Source organism: Cephus cinctus, unplaced genomic scaffold, assembly GCF_000341935.2.
Source record: "Cephus cinctus unplaced genomic scaffold, Ccin1 Ccin1_scaffold0240, whole genome shotgun sequence".
NCBI classification, from domain to species: Eukaryota; Metazoa; Arthropoda; class Insecta; order Hymenoptera; family Cephidae; genus Cephus; species Cephus cinctus.
In genome coordinates this window covers 1,365,913-1,375,657 of record NW_014332956.1, presented here as the reverse complement: position 1 = coordinate 1,375,657, position 9,745 = coordinate 1,365,913, and the positions used below count along the sequence as shown (strand labels likewise).

The 9,745-nt window shown below is 40.6% G+C and overlaps 1 long non-coding RNA gene across 1 annotated transcript; it reads left to right on the top strand.

Moving 5' to 3' along the window:
* The first annotated feature begins 2,302 nt into the window (after nucleotides 1-2,302).
* On the top strand, nucleotides 2,303-3,255 carry LOC112494070. Its single transcript, XR_003059204.1, has 3 exons — nucleotides 2,303-2,353; nucleotides 2,962-3,007; nucleotides 3,084-3,255. It is a non-coding gene; the product is annotated as an uncharacterized LOC112494070 (long non-coding RNA).
* Nucleotides 3,256-9,745: the final 6,490 nt, after the last annotated feature.

Genomic DNA, 9,745 nt, shown 5'->3' with positions numbered 1-9,745 from the left:
ATATATATATGCACATATGCGACTATCCTCTTGGAGCACCGCGTTTTACACACAAATAGTGGATGTGCATATAGGCGCATGCGCGTTTCTCATACGTGGACGAAGATAATGGCAAAATTATCCCTCGATGTGGATAAATTATGTTCGCGAATCGTACTCCAACGCAAACATTTGCCGTCGGCTTAATAACGTGGCCGCACGCCGTGTTAAAACAGTTTGTATATTGTATAGGTACTGCCAGGACTCGAAAGGATCCCGTTGATAATTATGGGGATGCTTCTGGTTCTAACTTGGAGGAATTGTCACGGTGTCGTTATCTCTGGGTAAGAGGATAAGGGCTTGTGGGTATTTCAAGGAATTTTCGAAATTCTTGTCAATTGATTTATTTGGGTTAGAGGTACAATCGAATCTTTTGGAAACGTCATTTATCAGAAAATTATTGTTTTATTTTTTTATTTTTCGGAATACTTTCAATAACTTCAAAATTTACTATGTATAAACTTGTCAAAAAATAATTATGAGGACGTGTCGCACTATATATATATATATATATATATAGGTGGTTTATTATGGGTGTTATCGCCACTAGACGGATCCAACTCCTGCAGCAAGTGGGCAGTAATGCTTGACGAGCAGACTACCCCTTTAATTGAGTGCAGTTTTACGATTTCAGACGTCATTTAGGACAAAAGATTACGAAAGGAGGGAGATATAATCAGGATAAGCATAATTTACCCTGATATTCCTGAAAATTTCTGCGTGATATCTGTACCCTTAATATTTTCATTATTTTCATTTCGAGTTTTGAGGATTGCATAACGTTCGTTGAAATATCGTCAATGTTATTGATCAATCGAAAAATTTTCTTATCTTGTTATGTACATACTCCTTTTAGACAGTATACGCGTATGTTTTTTACTCATGATCAGAATTACTCGTATCAAGTAATATTTCGAAAAGAAGGCAGAACCAGTGAAAGAAAGGAACAGGAAAAAGGAAAGGGGAGGAAAAAAGTTTTCCAACCCCCACGCACTCCTCTTATTCTCATTTGGAGAGAGAGAGAGAGAGAGAGAGAGAGAGAGAGAGAGAGAGAGAGCGTCTCTCACTCTCGGAGTGTCGATCCCTCTCCTCGTAGCCGGTACTCCTATTCCCCCGCTCTCCTATACCCTCTTTTTCCTTCTTACGACGTAGGGTGCTTTGTCACTGTCCGCCGTAGGCTCCATCCCCGCTGAAGCCCCGCACCCCCCCGCCGTCGGGACTCGGCAGCACCCGACGATGTCGAGGTCTTCGTTCCGCCAACGCACCACCTATTTCCGACTCCCTCGAATAGCGTTGCGTCCTGTTTTACTTCATTAGGGGATATGAGTTTTTCGTCCCTCTTCAAGGCATGGATCTCCACGTGATTCCGTCTTCGTTGCACCAATAGGATAGATACGGGATCGGGAAGCCGTGGCGAGTGACGCCACGCAACTCCCAGGACAGAAAAATTCGTTGGTTGATAACAAAGCGCAGACGCGGCGCTACTGGCAGATTTTTTGAATGCCGAATTGCGACGGGGTGAGGTAAATACGCCGTTCCGGCCAATCCAATTCGTTCGAATAGCCGAACGTTATGGTGCTAATTCTAACCGGAAAGCATTTTCCATCTTCGAGGAGAATATACGGGAAACGATCCTGATATAAATTCATCATTGACTAGAAGAGGACGCTTGGGTCATGTTATTAATGAATTTTTGAAAAATTCTTAAAAAACGCTGAAATGATCTTTTCAATGAATCAACTAATTAGCCGAATTACCGTAGGTATAAGGTTAGCATGTTTTACTTGGGGAAAAAAAAGCGTGGGAAATTCAATTAAAAATATTAAAAATCTTTCAACATTATTTTTATCGTACTATAATCTTAGACCGCGAATACAATTGAATAATTTATAGTTATTTTCAATCTTCCCTTTTTTTCATTGTTTTATTTAATTCAAATTCTTTTAATTTTTTTTTTCAAACCCGGAGACCAGGGCGATGGCGATCCATCTCGGTGCACATTCTCCCCGCGACTGCAGTCCGGTCGCGCGCATGAGCACAAGCCTCGCAATTTATCGGATTAGAAATTTATAATGCTCCACCCAGGGTACCCTCTCTCTTTACGAGACTCTTCCACCTTTCCCACCTTTTCCTCATTCTCTCTCCGATTCTCCGTATCTCTTCTGGCGCACGCCACGTCCTTCCTTCTGGTCTCCTATGCTCTCCCATCCCCCATTGCTGCCACTCGCATTCCAACCGTGCGCCGAGTAACTTCCTTTTTCCCCACTTGAAGTTGCCGCGCTTTTCAGACCGCTCCTCGGTCTCTCTTCTCCTAGTAGGTATAACTAATTCAAATAAGTCCAAAACCATATCTCTCTACACTTTTTGTTCCCCTATACACACATATATATATATATATATATATATACGCATTATACTTAAAAAACGGAATGATTAAAATTGACGGAATTTCCAAAAATACTAATGCCAGTTCCCTACGTGGAAGATGGTTATAGCGAGGGATCATTCCTGCCCGCTAACTGTATGCCCTTCTTTGAGAAGGGTGACCTAACCTCCCTTTTCGTAGAAGGTTGCTCCGAGACGAGCTCAGTTTCGGGTTAGGGTTCGGATTTGGGTTCGGGTTCAGCTACGGGGTAGGTCGCAGAGCGTGGATCGATCCCCCTCGAGTTGGGGGGTTGCGACAGAAGCGCCCTCTTTGTTGGGGGGAGCCTCGCATTCACCCCAAAACCAGAACCCCAGTTCTGCCTGTATTCTACCTACTACGTACATCGTACCCAGAACTCAAGGGGAATATCCTTTGTACGATACCACGCGGGTGGCCGTCGTGCGTGGCTAATGGTTGGAGCGATCAGCCGAGCTTTCTTCGAGTAGACGCTATTAAAGATTTCGACCATGTTTCCTTGACATTCGTTATTATTACAGATTTTCATTGATCTTTCGAAAGTTACCCACCAGCAGCGACACAATGGTAATTTTATGAGATCGCGAGTTTTAAACATATTTTTGAAACTCCAACAACATTTTTTTCTCTTCTCCTTCGTCAGCTTCAACATCTTCAGTACGTGTTACTCGGGAGAGTCGCAACCCGGAAAGGTTCAAAAGCTCCGACGGTACCCTAGTCCGAGATAGGACGAGAGTGCCCTATCCCCTCTCACGGAGGGTGAATTCGTGGCATCAACCCCTAGTAGTATTCGGATTCACGCAACGCTGGGTCGAAGATTTCACCCTCTCTTTTATGGCGCTATGCGAAATGAACCTCGGATGGTCCAACGCTTTAAAAGAAATTAATTGCTTTGGGGGTCATTTTTTTTTGAGTTTTGACAGCTTCATAGATACTTTTGATAAATGCCCATTGTGTAGCCACGAGTAATGCTTATGAATATCGAGAATGAAAAATTTGAGCTTACGTAATTCTAAATGGAAAAGCTTTTACTATATCTATATCAGTAGGTACGGTAGATACATATGCAGACGTTTCAGCTGATTCGAATATAAACTCATCTATTAAAAATTTAACAACGCAAACCATCACTAGGTTGTTTGTTAGTGGAAAAAGCCAAAAATAATCGTACTTCAAAATTCCTTGGTAATTTTCAAAAATTTTCGCAGTGTTAGCCGACGACAATTTCCTAGATCGAAAAGAAAAATTTCTACAGCTTTTTTTTACACTTTGTATTTATATATCTAAATGTACATCCACTCGCAGTGATTCATTGCTTTATCTGTTTTGCAAAATTAAACAGACTGGGAACGTCTTTTAGGTTAGGTTAGGTTCATCGGAATTAGAAATTGTATACGTAATATATAAAAATGATACATACTGATCAATTATATTGTAAACCCAATAATCATACATCACTCTAATCATAAGAAATAAAAAAAAAAACTGATTTCAAAATCCAATTGTAGAAAAACACGCATAACGCCAAATTGTAGGTCAATCTTTTTTTCGGTAAATTAACAAAAATAGATAATGAGAAATTCGTATCTTACGCATGAGGAAGTACGAGTAAATCAATAAAAAAACGAACTATACAAAATCAATACCAAAGTCTCTTGTACACAGCGTTAGAAACTATATGTATACCCGTACATATAGTAATATGGATTTTTATCAAAGCAAAATAAGGGCATGGATCCATTTAGTAAATAAATAAAAAAAATCGAATATGAAATATAAAAAATACGAAAGCTTTTTGAACGTTCCTAACGAAGGTACGATCTCCAGTTGAACGTCATCCACATCGGGCTGGTACCCGGCACCCGTCACCACGGGTATACCACGGCCGGCACGGACGATGTTAGCACGATCGATACGGCCATCCCCCCTAGCTGGGCCGATTTTTTCCATTCGACCCTCGCGTCTGCGCACTGCTGCTATTCCCCTTTCCGAACAGGGGTGCCTTCATTATAGCGCACCATGTATATATATATATATATAATATATACACCATACCAAAAGGCGCTTGTAACTATACCTATACACTCGATATACTTTACCGACTGAAATTCAAGACTGGGACACGTCGATGTGACTTTGGTAAAAAATGAAGTGCGTATCCATGCCAGATAATTACTTAACAATAGCTAAAAATTGAATACTCTATTTGCCAAAAAAAAAGGAAATTTTTTTTTTCTATTTTCTATTTACTATAATATTTTGTACAATAAAATTTCAAGGACTTTTAACATATAACTATAGGACTATAGACCGTTCCATGTAACGTTGATAGAGAAATTAAATGATGCACAGTGTATTATAAATATCTTTAACAATTATTACAGTGTCTTTTGTCTTTATTGTATCTATGTATCTATTCGTGGGATCCTAGAGAAAGATACTTTGAACGGTATAGCTCTCTGATGTTAGCACCGTGTCCCGTTTCACCATCGCATCCCTTTCGTACAGTAGTAGGTAACGGTAATGGCGGGATATCGGGTAACGGGCCAGACAAATTTCAAATTTGATTATGGCATTCGTGCGAGTAGTATCTACTATTGTAGAACGATATCACGTAATGAAATCGAGGACTAGTTAATATACGAATAAGGTATAGAGACCCATGAACGAATGACGTAACGTTATGCGATGAAAAATTGATTCGAAATTATTTTATACATATAATTTCTATCGATCTTTATCAATCTTAAATCGTCACCTTATAATATGTACTCGCGTATATTCAACTGATACTTTATCGTGGTTAACTGGAATCGATCCGGACTCCGTCTAGTACAGTTATATTTAGGTGAACTTTGGCATTAACTGAAACCTAGCCATAGTGACTGACGGATGTAGCTACACGTGTGTACGAATAGACGGACGTAGAGGAACCAAGGTGCTTTTACTACCCCATCCGTTATGTAGAACGCAGTTAGTAGAAAACCCTGACGATCGATGCATCCATCCAGCCGGTTCGAATTTGATAATTGGATGTGATGTAATATTTGATAAAGCTTCGAAACTTTTTTCAATTTTATATTCATACAAAATATTCTTGGTTGATTAATTCTTTTTGATTGGGTATGATTATGAAATTTTTTTGAAAATTCTATCAAAGGATCTACTAACTTCTGTCATGAGCTTCCAATTAAACTGCATATATATATATATATGCATATACTAAGAAGATATACACACATGCGCTTGGCTTGGCTGTTCTCATGTTTTGGATTACGACCTTGAGCCTTAATGAACTTTGTTATCTTGTCCTCTCGTTCCACGTTTTTAATCCGTTAATAGGTCAATCAGTTATTTCTAGATTTTTTCGATGACGAACCAAAGGGTGGGTAACGAATTATTGAAAATTTTGAAAATTGAAAATAAACAATATTACAGGTAATTAGGTATGAAAGTATAAGAGATTACATAAGAAGACACGGGTCGTATAGTGCCGAAGTAATAAAGATTTAAAAATAAATAATTATTGATAATTCATGATAACCCATCCTCCATACGGTTCTCCAAGCCTGACATGAACCGTAATGAATATGAAGTTGTATCTGCATTAGATAGGTATTTGCAGATTTCTTCCAACGTCGAAATCCTAGCAAAGACGGTATCGAAATTTCAATGTCAAATTCGTTCGGGACTTTCATAATTTCTTTTCGATCGAATATTGACTCACCTGTTTTTTCTTAGGTATTGGCTGCTAAAGGTATCTACGTGTTTTCCAAGTGTTGCGTTGCTTGGTAAGCTGAGATTGCTTTTATAGGCATCGTAGATATCGTGAGTAATTCAGACGCAGTTGTTATGACATGGCGATACCACACGCGTCGGACTACCCAAGAGTGTCAGAAGCACAAGAGCCATTGACAATCGCTTATATTGCACGAGCTCCGTGTTATCAATACGTGTGGTAGGGAGGGCCAAAAGAATTTTTATATAGGTCTCGGTAACGATTGTACTTTGATGATTTAAATTCACGGATAATATTGTAAAGGTGTTTGATCGAAGGAAACCTCATTAAAAAAATGGTTTTCGTGCCATGGTAATATAATACTCGATAGCCTGAAATACATTGGGGATGAACAAATTTTGGCTCTTTGAAAAAAAAAAAAATTAAAATTAAATATTTATCGCGTTATCAAAAACCTAATGGTTTTTGTGAAAATTTTGACTGTCTGACATTTTGGAATTTGGTTTTGATTTTTATTTATCTAGATCATACATACGACTCGAGACGTTATTTAATGTTACATTGAATTTCTGATACCCCGAGAGTGATTTGATCCTTTGTCACGTGTGGCTGAAATCATCCTCGAGTTCTATCTCGAAGAGGAGGAATTTTTCTGCCCGTGGTGACCCGGTCGGGGCACCAGCAGCCATTTTGTTAACAGAGTGCGATATGACGTCAGGTGGCCTACATGATAACCCCCGCCGCAACCAGTAACGATAGTTGCTACTTCTGACTTCTGGATTTTGCTGTTCGCTGGCTCTCGCAACGCTAGCGGTACAGATATAAGAGTTTATTGCGGAAAAATAGAGTATTGGAATGACTCGAAAAAAATCAGATAATTTTCCTGCAAGATTGAGTAGCTGCACTTCCGGTGGGTAAACATAAAATATTGTCAAAAAATGATCAAAATAAAGATCCCATAGAGAAGTACTAGGAAAAAAATCAGATAATTAACTATTTGATAGAAAAATTATTTTTAGAAAATGGTAAAAACTTCATTACGAGAAGTTGAGGTATTATTGGGAAAATTGTAAGTTCACTTTAAAAAATCGTCAACGCAGCAAAAATGATTAATCGTCAAACGAATTCGTGCCATCGGCAATGGAAGGCTGCAACAAGAATCGAAACCGCTGCGCAGAACGCGGCATCGTGGTGGCCTCATCGACCTAACCCACTTTGCTTGGGACGAGAGGGACGCCCCGACGACGGTGGCGCCCGAGCCCGAGGACGTTGAGCGGCGACGCCTCGAACGACGCCACACCGTTCTCCAGCCATCTCGTCCTTCCAGCTCGTCGGAGCCGGAGTACGACGGGACAGCATCTCTTTGGAATTCCGTTTGCCCCGTTTCGTTTAATCCACGATAGAGACTACTTATATTTGACTCTCTGGAAAATAACCCGCGCACCTGCATCGAGCGTTATTTTACACCGAAGGCTATAACTGATTCTGTTTTGTTTATTTTCAAAAAAAAATTTATTAGTCGAACGAGAGTATAGGTAAAGTTTAATGGTTATCGTATAGGATAAAAAATATTTTAATGCTAATGAGAAGTACGATAATGTATTTGAATCCAATGGTACCACCAGAAGCAAAAACAGCAACAGACACAACGACTGATCCCTAGTAATAAAGTAGACATTTTATCCATATATAAAATGTCTCCGTATACGTTCAGGGTTGAAGTTGACGACGCCGAGAGAATATTACCTTCTGTGAATTTTTCTTTCTCGACATTAACTACCAAGAAGTCGCTGACTCGGATCAGAAAGCGCTGTGCAGGCGCGCCGTTGAGCTTGCGTCAGAGAGTGAATCACGGTCTGTTCTACGTTGCTTGTTTCTGTTTTTAAAAACTATCTGTTTACCTGCATGCCCGTAAGTCCTTCAGGATATTTTGTACCTGGTGATACGCGTACGAGAAGACCACGAGATTTATCTTGATATGTACTATATACTCATCGCTATCTAAAGTAGGCCACGCCAGGACCAGAGTTGAAAGTTCTGGAGGTACCTCCAGAAATGTTGTGCGTGAGAGAGTATGGCCGGCCTAAATTTAGAAAGTAACCCGCCCAAGACTTTAGACCGGCTAGACTGACTTTCATCCGGAGTCACGGAGCGTGTGACTTGACGGCGCTCCAAATTGAAAGCCATAGCTCTTCAATTTTTCTATCCTGCCCAAGCCCGAAGCCATTCCAGTGATCCGATTGGCTCGTAGATCCGAATGAAAATCGTTGGGATCGATAGACCAATTGGAATAGCCATCGGGTATAGGCAAAAGGGCTCAGGGAGTGTTACCAAAGTCGAGTAAGCTTGATGGCGCGTAATTTAAATATTCGTTCTAATTAGACAAGGGCAATGAATATGATTTACGATATCACTCGTTATATTGGTATTCTACATCGAGTGGGTAGATTAATAATAAATTATTAATCACTCGCGTACGAGTATTTCACTGTGTTTCCGACAGCCAGGTAATATGAAAATCTATCTGAAGTGGTCGGTTCAACGTAATAACCCATCGAGCTTGACATCGATATAACAAAGAGTTCAAAATAATCAAATGAAAATCATCAAAAATGACAACAGATTATTTCCGTCATAAGCTTCTCATGGAGAATCCAACGTTGTCCGTGTATCAGTACGAATTATATAAAAACCTAACCTAAAACCTCGCCGAGTACCAAAGTCAGTCGGCTGAATAAAAGTAAGCATTTAAAGGACGTGAAGTTTCAATTCGCGATAAGGGTCACTCGGATGATCCCGTGCCTGTAAGAAAGAAAAATAACGTTGAAGGTATAGGCGAAGCGTCGTTAAGAATTTCCCATAGCGCATTGAAGATGGGATCGGTGGGGTTTATTAAAAATAAATTAGTAAGAGCACCGCGCAGCAGTCGAGCCACGAGGAGCAAGTGTATCCTCGCAACTGTGGTAGGGCAAGTAGCTACCTATGTAGGTACCATAGGCCCTCGGAAGAAGGAGAAGAAGAAACTCTCAGGCAGCAGAGGAGAGGTAGAGCGAATCTCGTTGGTGGAGCGAGGAATGAGCACTCGTCGGATCGAGGTAAGGCGGGAGCATCCTTTGGAACCGGTCCATTCCTTCGTCTCTCCGGGCAGCCTCGAGAAACCAAGAGACGAGAGACTGAGAAAGACTGGTCTCCGACATGGAGACCCGGCCAAGCAGGCACATGGGAGTCTTCTCGCAAAGCGACGTTGCGTTGGCAACGCGAACCTGGTGCTGGGCCTTTCAATCGGCAAGAGAGAAGAGATCGAAGTAGAAGAAGTGGAAGATGACGATGGCGCAGAAGGAGCTGTCCCATAGAAAAACTAAGTATCCGTCATTCAGAGATCTAAATGAATTTCTGAAGCAGACATAATTACCTCGAGTGACCAGGAGTTCGAGACTTGGACAAATATATACTGTCACTCGAATCTTCGCGGGAAATTTAATAAAACAGGATTTGCAGGTTAGAATAAGCTTGACGACACGAGGCTGCACGTAGGATAAGAGGAGAGATGGAATTGGGTGCTTAGT